We start from the raw sequence: 12,133 nt of genomic DNA on the forward strand, positions 1-12,133 counted from the left end.
TAATAAGAGCACAAGGCAAATAAAAGAAATGCTTTGTTGAATGTACACTTTGACTTGATTGCACGTGGCATGCAGGCATTCAGTTCAGTTCAGTCGCTTAGTCGTGGCCGACTCTTTGCGACCCCATGAATCACAGCATGCCAGGCCTCCCTGTCCATCACCAACTCTCGGAGTTCACTCAAACTCATGTCCATCGAGTCGGTGATGCCATCCAGCTATCTCATTCTCTGTCGTCCCCGTCTCCTCCTACCCCCAATCCCTCCTAGAATCAGAGTCTTTTCCAGTGAGTCAACTCGTCTCATGAGGTGGCCAAAGTATTGCAGTTTCAGCTTTAGCATCAGTCCTTCCAATGACACCCAGGATTGATGTCTTTTAGAATGGACTGGTTGGATCTCCCTGCAGTCCAAGGGACTCTCAAGAGTCTTCTCCAGCACCACAGTTCAAAAGCATCAATTCTTCGGCGATCAGCTTTCTTCACAGTCCAACTCTCACATCCATGCATGACCATGGGAAAAACCATAGTCTTGACTAGACAAACCTTGGTTGGCAAAGTAATGTCTCTGCTTTTTAATATGCTATCTAGGTTGGTCATAACTTTCCTTCCAAGGAGTAAGCATCTCTTCAATTCTTGGCTGCAATCAGCATCTGCAATGACTTTGGAGCCCAAAAAATTAAAAGTCTGACACTGTTTCCACCGTTTCCCCATCTATTTCCCATGAAGTGATGGGGCCAGATGCCATGATCTTCGTTTTCTGTATGTTGAGCTTCAAGCCAACATTTTCACTCTCCTCTTTCACTTTCACCAAGAGGCTTTTTAGTTCTTCTTCATTTTCTGCCATGAGGGTAGTGTCATCTGCATATCTGAGGTTATTGATATTTCTCCCAGCAATCTTGATTCCAGCTTGTGCTTCTTCCAGCCCAGCGTTCCTCATGATGTACTCTGCATAGAAGTTAAATAAGCAGGGTGACAATATACAACCTTGACGTACTCCTTTTCCTATTTGGAACCAGTCTGTTGTTCCATGACCAGTTCTGACTGTTGCTTCCTGACCTGCATACAGGGTTCTCAAGAGGCAGGTCAGGTGGTCTGGTATTCCCATCTCTTTCAGAATGTTCCACAGTTTATTGTGGTCCAAACAGTCAAAGGCTTTGTCATAGTCAATGAAGCAGAAATAGATATTTTTCTGGAACTCTCTTGCTTTCTCCATGATCCAATGGATGTTGGCAATTTGATCTCTGGCTCCTCTGCCTTTTCTAAAACCTGCTTGAACATCTGGGAGTTCACGGTTCACATATTGCTGAAGCCTGGCTTGGAGAATTTTGAGCATGACTTAGGGGTACATTATTTGTACTTCATCCCAGGTAGAGAATCATGGGTTACATTTCCTGAGTATACACTATGCACCAAACATTTTCCTAGGCTCTAAGGCTAAAATAGTGAGCAAAAACCTGTATGATATCTGCCCTCATGGAGCTTGTATTCTAGTGGGAGAGTTAGATATCACATCAAGTATAATACAGAATGAGAAACTGTAGTAAATGCCATGAAGGAAGCCAATGGGGTGTTATGATAGACAAATTGAATAGATCAAAGAATGAACAAGTTAAGCTATGGCCTAGAAGTTAGGTAAAAGCCAGCAGATAATGAACTTTCCTAAAAGATGGACTCCACAAACCCCTGAGACAGGAAAGAATTTGTTTTGTTGAAGGAACTAAGAGGTAGCCAGTCTAGATGGAGCCAAATGGACACCAGGGAGTGGTGTAGGAGATAAATGGGTTTTGGAGAAACTTCGGCTTTTAGGGACCATGAGTGAGATCAGGCTCCATTGGAGAATTTTGAGAAGTACGGGAACAGGATCTGACTGAAGTTGTTGAAGGATCCCTTTGTCTACTATATGCAAAACAGACTGAAGGGAAGCAGGTGGGGAAAAGGGAGTTTGGCGAGTGGGCTCCGAAAGCAACCATGCATGAAGGGATGATGGCTCAGACAAGACAGCAAAGGGAAGTTTGGGATGTGGGATGGAGGTCAGATACTTTTAGGAAATAGAATTGACAAGCCAATGTCCACTCAATTGATGCTACTGACCAATACCTTCTCAAACGTATCAACTAGTGGCTTCAGTCCACATGCTTTCATTGAGTTGAATGTCTTGAACATTAGGATCTACCCTTGAATCCATACCACATGTAGTGAAAGAAATAGCAACAGGCCTTCCTCACGCATCTAGGATTACTGCTTGGGTCCAAAGGTAGACGGTAGTGAGAAGAGAAGGCCCTGGAGTAGAGAGAGGGGCCTGTCTGGGAGTTCCTCTGCCTAGTCACGTCCTGATTTTGTGTTCTGATTTGAGCAGCAGAAGGGAATAGGATGCCTCAGCAGTGCCCCTTTCCAAAGAGCCAAACACATCCTTCTGAGCACAGACTGTGTTTCTCAGGGCATCACCACACTAGGACGCCAAGTAGATTTTTTAGAGGTCTCAAGTTGTCAAACTCTTTCATCCTCACCATGTATTTTTTTGCAGCCAGCGATTAGCAAGACTTTCAACCCCACCCCCACCCCCATTCCTCTTTATCATTTTCCCAGGAAGCCCACATCAAGAGCAGTTAATTGGGTTAACCCAGCCCCCCAGAGAGTGCCAAGAGAGCTAGAACCCGTGAAAGCCAACTATCAGTGCCTGTAGCTTGTTGGGGACCTTTGTGGGAGACACCTGTGGGTACCCTTACCTACCTTCCTTAGGCACAGAGCTCAAATCCCTTCCTTTCCTGTTTGAAATATTTTTCAATTATTTTAGACTTTTCCCTCCTAAACCAATTGTATTGCTTAGGGTCTTTATGTTCTGAGCTTCCACATTTTTTCTGCCTCTTCCAGTTCTCCTTTTAATTTCTCAAATATTTCCAGTAAGTGAGTGTGAAAAGAAAATGACAAATATACCTTCGCTAAAAATGCAGTAATAGAGACAAGCAGTTGAATTGAAAGCACTTTGGAAACTAAGGCCTACACAAACATATGGGGTGGTGGTGATGATGATGATGGCAATGTGGTCCTGCCATTCAAATGGCAATGCTATTTTGAAAAAAACTTTTTATTTTATATTGCTATTGATCAAATAAATTACCATGGCTGATGGCAAAGCCTCAACTTTCCTTTCTGCAATGCCCATTACCTCCTTATTAAGGCTTTGAGAACAAACAAAACAAAACAACCACTGAACCAACAATTCCTTAAGCAAGTCAGGGGAAATATAGTGCTAGTGCTATATGCCACTCAAGCTGTTTCCAATCACATGGTTACTGTACAGTCTGTCAGCTGCATCTGAATCTGAGAACTGAGGATGATTGACTCTTGCAACTGACCTTGACAAGTTCCATCCACTCTTAGGAACAATGTTCTCTACAAGCCACAAGTGAATAGAATTATCGAGCGGAACTACTAAATCATATGTCTACATCAAACCAGGTTGAGAGGGCATTCATTTGTTTCATAACATGTTTTCCTATTTCAACTAAAAAGGCACTTTTTAATAGTCCTCTCTTCGAGGTGTTACCAAAGTGAAGGCTTTTCCAATAAGCCAAGTCCAAGAAGGAGAGAGGTGAAGTGCATATTCCAGGGAGGCTGTTAGATCCCCTGTGCTGCCCTCCTCACAGGAGCACCTCAGGAAATCTGAGCATCTTCTCTTGATGAAAAACCATCAAGTACTCTGTTTTTCTATAAGATCATTTGAAGGAATGCAAAATTGGAGTGGGATTTGTTCCTCAAGGATGAGAACATTTCCTTTGTGGTTTCAGTGAATGCAATGCCAAGTGTGAATCAGGCAAGATCTAGGACAGCCATAAGACTTTGATAAATGTGTTGAAATAATGTAAAGGAATCTCACAGAAACATATTTATGGTTCCTTTTCTGGACAGGAAAAACTGGACCATTTGACATTCCAATTCAAAATCATTTAGTGAATCCCAGGCTAGGTGCCATGCACTTCACTGGGCCCAGGATTCTGCTCTAATTTGCAGAGCCCAAGACAAAATGAAAATACAAGGTCTCTCACATTCAAAAATCATTATGATTTTAAGACAGTGACAGCAGAGCATTAAACCAAATGAGAGACTCCCCTAAGCGTAGGGCCCTGTGTGATTGCAGAGGTTGTATTCCCTGGTTGGGGCTCCATAATAACACAGGGAGCAAGTGACAGCAACTGACCTGGCTCTGCCTAGGGGTGTCAGGGAAAGTTGCACAGCAAAGGTGATAACTGGGCAGGGTCTTGAGGAGACGTCTTGCTATACCCAAAGAAAAGGAGGACCCTGGAAACAGAAAGCCATTCTATAAAGAGGAAACAGTACTCACTTATTTACCAGATAATTAGCTCCTAGCTTGTTCTAGACACTGTTAGGACACAAAGATGAGAAAGACACTGCTCTTTCCCTCTAGGAATTTAGAGTCTAGTAGGGGGAAGGCAAAGGCAAGCCACTCCAGTACTCTTGCCTAGAAAATCTCATGGACGGAGGAGCCTGGTAGGCTGCAGTCCGTGGGGTCGCTAAGGGTCGGACACGACTGAGTGACTTCACTTTCACTTTTCACTTTCACACATTGGAGAGGGAAATGGCAACCCACTCCAGTGTTCTTGCCTGGAGAATCCCAAGGATGGGGGAGCCTGGTGGGCTTCCGTCTATGGGGTCACACAGAGTTGGACACGACTGAAGTGACTTAGCAGCAGCAGCAGAGAAGACAAAGAATAAACAGGAGAATATATGGACGCTACTATAGACTGAATGTTTGTCTTCCCCTCAAAGTCATATGTTGAAACCTAACCCCAATGTGATGGTATTTGGAGGTGGGGCTTTTGAGAAGCAATGAGGTCAGTAGGGTAGACTTCTCCTGAACTGGATTAGTGTCCTTACAAAAGAGACTCCTGAGAGGTCCCTTGTCCCTTCTTATATGTGAAGACACAGCAAGAAAACAGCCATCTATGAACAAGGAAGAGGGCCCTCACCAAGGCCATGGTATCTGCCATCACCTTGACCTTGTACTTCCCGGCCTTTATAACTGTGAGAAATAAATGTTTATTGGTTAATCCACAAAGTCTATGGTATTTTTGCTATAGCATCCCAAATGAACATAGACAGAGGTATTCATTCATTCAACAAACATTTATTGAGCATCTACTATGTACTATTGGGATAGGTGCCTGGGATATAATCATAAATATCTAGACTTGGCCCTACAGTTCATTGAGAAAATTTAGCAGGCACTCATAATGAAGTGTGGGATTAGCTATGACCGGAGCACTCAGAAAGAATATCTAATCCAGTGAGGACAGGAGTCAGATAGGAAATTAAGGAAAGCTTCCTGCAAGGGTTGGGGAGGGGAGTTGTAAGACATGTTTTTCAGTTTAGACTTTATTCCAAGGACAATGGAAAGACATTGAAATTTTCCAATAGAGATAAGACACAATGATTGTAAAACCACTCTGGCTACTGTGCGGATTGAAGGCAAGGAAAAGCACGGTTTATTTGAGGACTAATACTATGAAAGGGAAAAAATTGTACATTGTACATTGCAATGTACAATGTTAATGGTTAATGAGCAAAAATGGCCTTACTTATCTGCTAAGGAAAGAAGCAACACCTAAGGTTTAATTTGTTTTGTTGTAAGCCAAACTTCGGAGAAGGCAATGGCAACCCACTCCAGTCTTCTTGCCTGGAGAATCCCAGGGACAGGGGAGCCTGGTGGGCTGCCGTCTATGGGGTCACACAGAGTCGGACACGACTGAAGTGACTTAGCAGCAGCAGCAAGCCAAACTTGGCCACAAATAATGGAAATAAGTTTGTGTGTGTGTGTATATGCACATGTGATAAACCTTAGGATATTATCAAAACTCATCATTAACTTTTCCAAAACATGCATTCTGCCAGATTTGTAAGTATTACCATGCACATATTGAAATAAACATAGTACCCAGATAGGTTGTAGACTAGATCAAGTCATTTTTCAGCCAGGGAGCAGATTTCTTATTTTTGTTTTCACTGGTACACTCTTTGCAGATAATAGATGTTCAATAAAATGCTTCGTTCGTTTGTTCGTTCAGTCGCTCAGTCATGTCCGACTCTTTGCGACCCCGTGGACTGTAGCCTACCAGGCTTCTCCATCCATGGGATTCTCCAGACAAGAATACTGGAGTGGGTTACCATTTCCTTCTCCAGGGGATCTTCCCGACCCAGGGATCGAACCCGGGTCTCCCGCATTGGAGGCAGACGCTTTAACCTCTGAGCCACCAATGCTTGCTAACCAATATTCATCTGCTTGGTATTTCAGAGCTTTGCTCCATATGATTTAACATAAGACTACATGGTCATGCTCACAAGCTGTTTCTCCATATTAGTTATCTGACATAGTCAAAGAATGTTTGCTATAATATCTGAATATTTTAAAAGAAGTTCTTGATGGGAATCTCCTTTTCAATCAGTGACACGTGTGCCATATTATATATTAATAGCCTGTCTGAAGAGATACATGGTTTGCAATGTGACTAGTCCAGACTGGGATGGGGTGAAGTGACAGTAGTAGTCGCTCAGTCATGTCCGACCCTTTGTGACCCCATGGGTTGTAGCCTGTCAAGCTCCTCCTCTGTCCATGGGATTTTCCAGACAAGAATACTGGAGTGGGTTGCCATTTCCTTCTCCAGGGGATCTTCCTGACCCAGGGATCGAACTCGGGTCTCCTGCGTTGAAGGCAGACTCTACCATCTGAGCCATGAGGGAAGCCTGAGGGAGTACAGTAACATATCTCTAAGAACTTGAACATGAGGAAAATAAGATTCCCCTCTGAGAGTTCAACTTTAAAATTGATACAGAGTGAATCAGAGCAGGGATATGCTGTCACCTTTAAGACACAGAAAGTCTCCCAAGCCTGCAAGACTAGACAATAAACAGGTCGAACACCTTGATATGACTAAAGAGAGGACATGTCCTTTAGAAAATGGCTTAGTTCTCTACAGAAACAGAAGACATTAAAGAGTAGCTGAGGCAAATATTAACAGTATCATCCAAACTCTGCCATAAGCCAAGAATTTTTAACCCCATTCTTAGAGTGAAGATGAATGCCTGAAAGTATATTTATAATCTATATTATAACATAAATATAATATATATTGCCTTGACTAGACGGACCTTGGTTGGCAAAGTAATGTCTCTGCTTTTTAATATACTATCAAGGTTGGTCATAACTTTCCTTCCAAGGAGCAAGCATCTTTTAATTTCATGGCTGCAATCAGCATCTGCAGTGATTTTGGAGCCCAAAAAAACAAAGTCTGACACTGTTTCCACTGTTTTTCCATCTATTTCCCATGAAGTGATGGGACCAGATGCCATGATCTTTGTTTTCTGAATGTTGAGCTTCAAGCCAACCTTTTCACTCTCCTCTTTCACTTTCATCAAGAGGCTTTTGAGTTCCTCTTCACTTTCTGCCATAAGGGTAGTGTCATCTGCATATCTGAGGTTATTGATATTTCTCCCAGCAATCTTGATTCCAGCTTGTGCTTCTTCCAGCCCAGCGTTCCTCATGATGTACTGTGCATATAAGTTAAATAAGCAAGGTGACAATATACAGCCTTGACGTACACCTTTTCCTATTTGGAACCAGTCTGTTGTTCCATGTCCAGTTCTAACTGTTGCTTCCTGACCTGCATACAGGTTTCTCAAGAGGCAGGTCAGGTGGTCTTGTATTCCCATCTCTTTCAGAATGTTCCACAGTTTATTGTGATCCACACAGTCAAAGGCTTTGGCATAGTCAATGAAGCAGAAATAGATGTTTTTTTTTCCCGTGGTCATGTATGGATGTGAGAGCTGGACTGTGAAGAAAGCTGATTGCCGAAGAATCGATGCTTTTGAACTGTGGTGTTGGAGAAGACTCTTGAGAGTCCCTTATACTGCAAGGAGATCCAACCAGTCCATTCTAAAGGAGATCAATCCTGGATGTTCATTGGAGGGACTGATGCTGAAGCTGAAACTGCAATACTTTGGCCACCTCATGCGACGAGCTGACTCAATGGAAAAGACTCTGATGCTGGGAAAGGTTGGGGGCGGGAGGAGAAGGGGACGACCGAGAATGAGATGGCTGGATGGCATCACCGACTCTGTGGACATGAGTTTGAGTGTACTCCGGGAGTTGGTGATGGACAGGGAGGCCTGGCGTGCTGTGATTCATGGGGTCGCGGAGAGTCGGACACGACTGAGCGACTGAACTGAACTGAACTGAACTGAATATATAGTGCTAAGTCATTTCAGCCGTGTCTGACTCTGTGCAACCCCATAGACGGCAGCCCACCAGGCTCCCCCATCCCTGGGATCCTCCAGGCAAGAATACTGGAGTGGGTTGCCATTTCCTTCTCCAATGCATGAAAGTGAAAAGTGAAAGTGAAGTCACTCAGTCGTGTCTGACTCCTAGCGACCCCATGGACTGCAGCATACCAGGCTCCTCTGTCCATGGGATTTTCCAGGCAAGAGTACTGGAGTGGGTTGCCATTGCCTTCTCCGAATATATATTAAGGTTATATATTTAATGGTGAAGGATCCACCTGCCAATGCAGGAGACACAAGAGACTCAAGTTTGATCCCTGGGTCAGGAAGATCCCCTGGAGGAGGAAATGGCAACCCACTCCAGTATTACCACCTGGAAAATTCCATAGACAGAGGAGCCTGGTGGGCTACAGTCCATGGGGTAGCAAAGAGTCAGACATGACTGAGCACTCTCACTCACACACACACACACACACACACACACAAACACACACACACACACGTAACTCATTCACTAGGTTTTGATTCAATTCTCACAATATAACCTTCTTATTTGACTGTGAGGATCAAAATAAACTGTAGAAAATTCTGAAAGAGATGGGAATACCAGACCACTTGACCTGCCTCTTGAGAAACCTGTATGCAGGTCAGGAAGCAACAGTTAGAACTGGACATGGAACAACAGACTGGTTCCAAATAGGAAAAGGAGTACGTCAAGGCTGTATATTGTCACCCTGCTTATTTAACTTCTATGCAGAGTACATCATGAGGAATGCTGGGCTGGAAGAAGCACAAGCTGGAATCAAGATTGCCAGGAGAAATATCAATAACCTCAGATATGCAGATGACACCAGCCTTATGGCAGAAACTGAAGAGGAACTCAAAGGCCTCTTGATGAAAGTGAAAGAGGAGAGTGAAAAGGTTGGTTTGAAGCTCAACATTCAGAAAACGAAGATCATGGCATCTGGCCCCATCACTTCTTGGGAAATAGATGGGGAAACAGTGGAAACCGTGTCAGACTTCATTTTTTGGGGCTCCAAAATCACTGTGGATGCTGATTGCAGCCATGAAATTAAAAGACGCTTACTCCTTGGAAGGGAAGTTATGACCAGCCTAGATAGCATATTAAAAAGCAGAGACATTACTTTGCCAACAAAGGTCTGTCTAGTCAAGGCTATGGTTTTTCCCGTGGTCATGTATGGATGTGAGAGTTGGACTGTGAAGAAAGCTGATCGCCGAAGAATTGATGCTTTTGAACTGTGGTGCTGGAGAAGACTCTTGAGAGTCCCTTGGACTGCAAGGAGATCCAACCAGTCCATTCTAGAGGAGATCAGTCCTGGGTGTTCATTGGAAGGACTGATGCTAAAGCTGAAACTGCAATACTTTGGCCACCTCATGCGACGAGTTGACTCACTAGAAAAGACTCTGATGCTGGGAGCGATTGAGGGTAGGAGGAGACGGGGACTACAGAGAATGAGGTGGCTGGATGGCATCACCGACTCAATGGACATGAGTTTGAGTGAACTCCGGGATTTGGTGATGGACAGGGAGGCCTGGCGTGCTGTGGTTCATGGGATCGCTAAGAGTCGGACACGACTGCGCGACTGAACTGAACTGAACTGAATTGATTATGGTTTTGCTTCCCATGGAGACCAGCCTTTAGGAACCATTCTCAGCCTTGATTGTACATTGGAATAAGCTGCTGCTGCTGCTGCTGCTGTCAAGTCACGTCAGTCGTGTCCGACTCTGTGCGACCCCATAGATGGCAGTCCACCAGGCTCCCGTCTCTGGGATTCTCCAGGCAAGAACACTGGAGTGGGTTGCCATTGCCTTCTCCGTGGAATAAGCTAGGGAACATTAAAAAAAAAAACACACAGATGCCTGAGTTCTACCTCAAAGATTCTAATTTAACTGATCTGCAAAACGGTCTGGGCATAAAGATTTTAAAAGCTCCTCAGGGGACTCTTGGAGAAGGAAATGGCAACCCACTCCACTGTTCTTGCCTGGAGAATCCCAGGGACGGCGGAGCCTGGTGGGCTGCCGTCTATGGGGTCACACAGAGTCGGACACGATTGAAGCGACTTAGCAGCAGCAGCAGCAGGGGACTCTAATATGCAACAAGTGTGTGAATCACTGACTTATTGGAAGAGAATATATAGTTTATATTCTCAGACTTACAGGGCTCTCAGTTCAGTTCAGTTCAGTTCAGTCGCTCAGTCGTGTCCGACTCTCTGCGACCCCATGAACCACAGCACGCCAGGCCTCCCTGTCCATCACCAACTCCCGGAGTTCACTCAAACTCAGGTCCACAGAGTCGGTGATGCCATCCAGCCATCTCATTCTCCGTCGTCCCCTTCTCCTCCCGCCCCCAACCTTTCCCAGCATCAGAGTCTTTTCCAGTGAGTCAACTCGTCGCATGAGGTGGCCAAAGTCTTGCAGTTTCAGCTTTAGCATCAGTCCTTCCAATGAACATCCAGGACTGATCTCCTCTAGAATGGACTGGTTGGATCTCCTTGCAGTCCAAGGGACTCTCAAGAGTCTTCTCCAACACCACAATTCAAAAGCATCGATTCTTCGGCGATCAGCTTTCTTCACAGTCCAACTCTCACATCCATACATGACCACGGGAAAAACCATTGCCTTGACTAGACGGACCTTGGTTGGCAAAGTAATGTCTCTGCTTTTTAATATACTATCAAGGTTGGTCATAACTTTCCTTCCAAGGAGCAAGCATCTTTTAATTTCATGGCTGCAATCAGCATCTGCAGTGATTTTGGAGCCCAAAAAAATAAAGTCTGACACTGTTTCCACTGTTTTTCCATCTATTTCCCATGAAGTGATGGGACCAGATGCCATGATCTTTGTTTTCTGAATGTTGAGATTCAAGCCAACCTTTTCACTGTCCTCTTTCACTTTCATCAAGAGGCTTTTGAGTTCCTCTTCACTTTCTGCCATAAGGGTAGTGTCATCTGCATATCTGAGGTTATTGATATTTCTCCCAGAAATCTTGATTCCAGCTTGTGCTTCTTCCAGCCCAGCGTTCCTCATGATGTACTCTGCATATAAGTTAAATAAGCAAGGTGACAATATACAACCTTGACGTACACCTTTTCCTATTTGGAACCAGTCTGTTGTTCCATGTCCAGTTCTAACTGTTGCTTCTTGACCTGCATACAGGTTTCTCAAGAGGCAGGTCAGGTGGTCTGGGATTCCCATCTCTTTCAGAATGTTCCACAGTTTATTGTGATCCACACAGTCAAAGGCTTTGGCATAGTTAATGAAGCAGAAATAGATGTTTTTCTGAAACTCTCTTGCTTTCTCCATGATCCAGTGGATGTTGGCAATTTGATCTCTGGTGCCTCTGCCTTTTCTAAAACCTGCTTGAACATCTGGGAGTTCACGGTTTACATACTGCTGAAGCCTGGCTTGGAGAATTTTGAGCATGACTCTACTAGCGTGTGAGATGAGTGCAATTGTGCGGTAGTTTGAGCATTCTTTGGCTCTAGGTCCTGTAAAAGTGGAAGGTATGTGTTTCAATCCACAAACTCAAGTTTGGTAAAAACTAATTACCTCTATTTTTTTCCATATCTATAATTAATTGCTATTTTGAGTCCCAGGTGGTGGAAATTTAAACTTGACCCCCGTCCCTTTCTCCTGAGTTGTCAAAATTGGTGAGAGGACATTGGCAAGATCACATCCTGTCCTTGGTGTCATTTTACCTCACTAACAGCCACTGAGCTGTCTTCATTTTTATCAGGTCTTTGGTCATCTGTCCACACAGGTCACTACCACATCTTCCTGCCAAGCCATGACCACGGGACTTCTCCAGGTTTACCAGTTCTCTAT

Source organism: Moschus berezovskii, chromosome X (genome assembly GCF_049115385.1).
Source record: "Moschus berezovskii isolate FMDL1 chromosome X, NW_MosBer_1.0, whole genome shotgun sequence".
In the NCBI taxonomy this organism is placed as follows: domain Eukaryota; kingdom Metazoa; phylum Chordata; class Mammalia; order Artiodactyla; family Moschidae; genus Moschus; species Moschus berezovskii.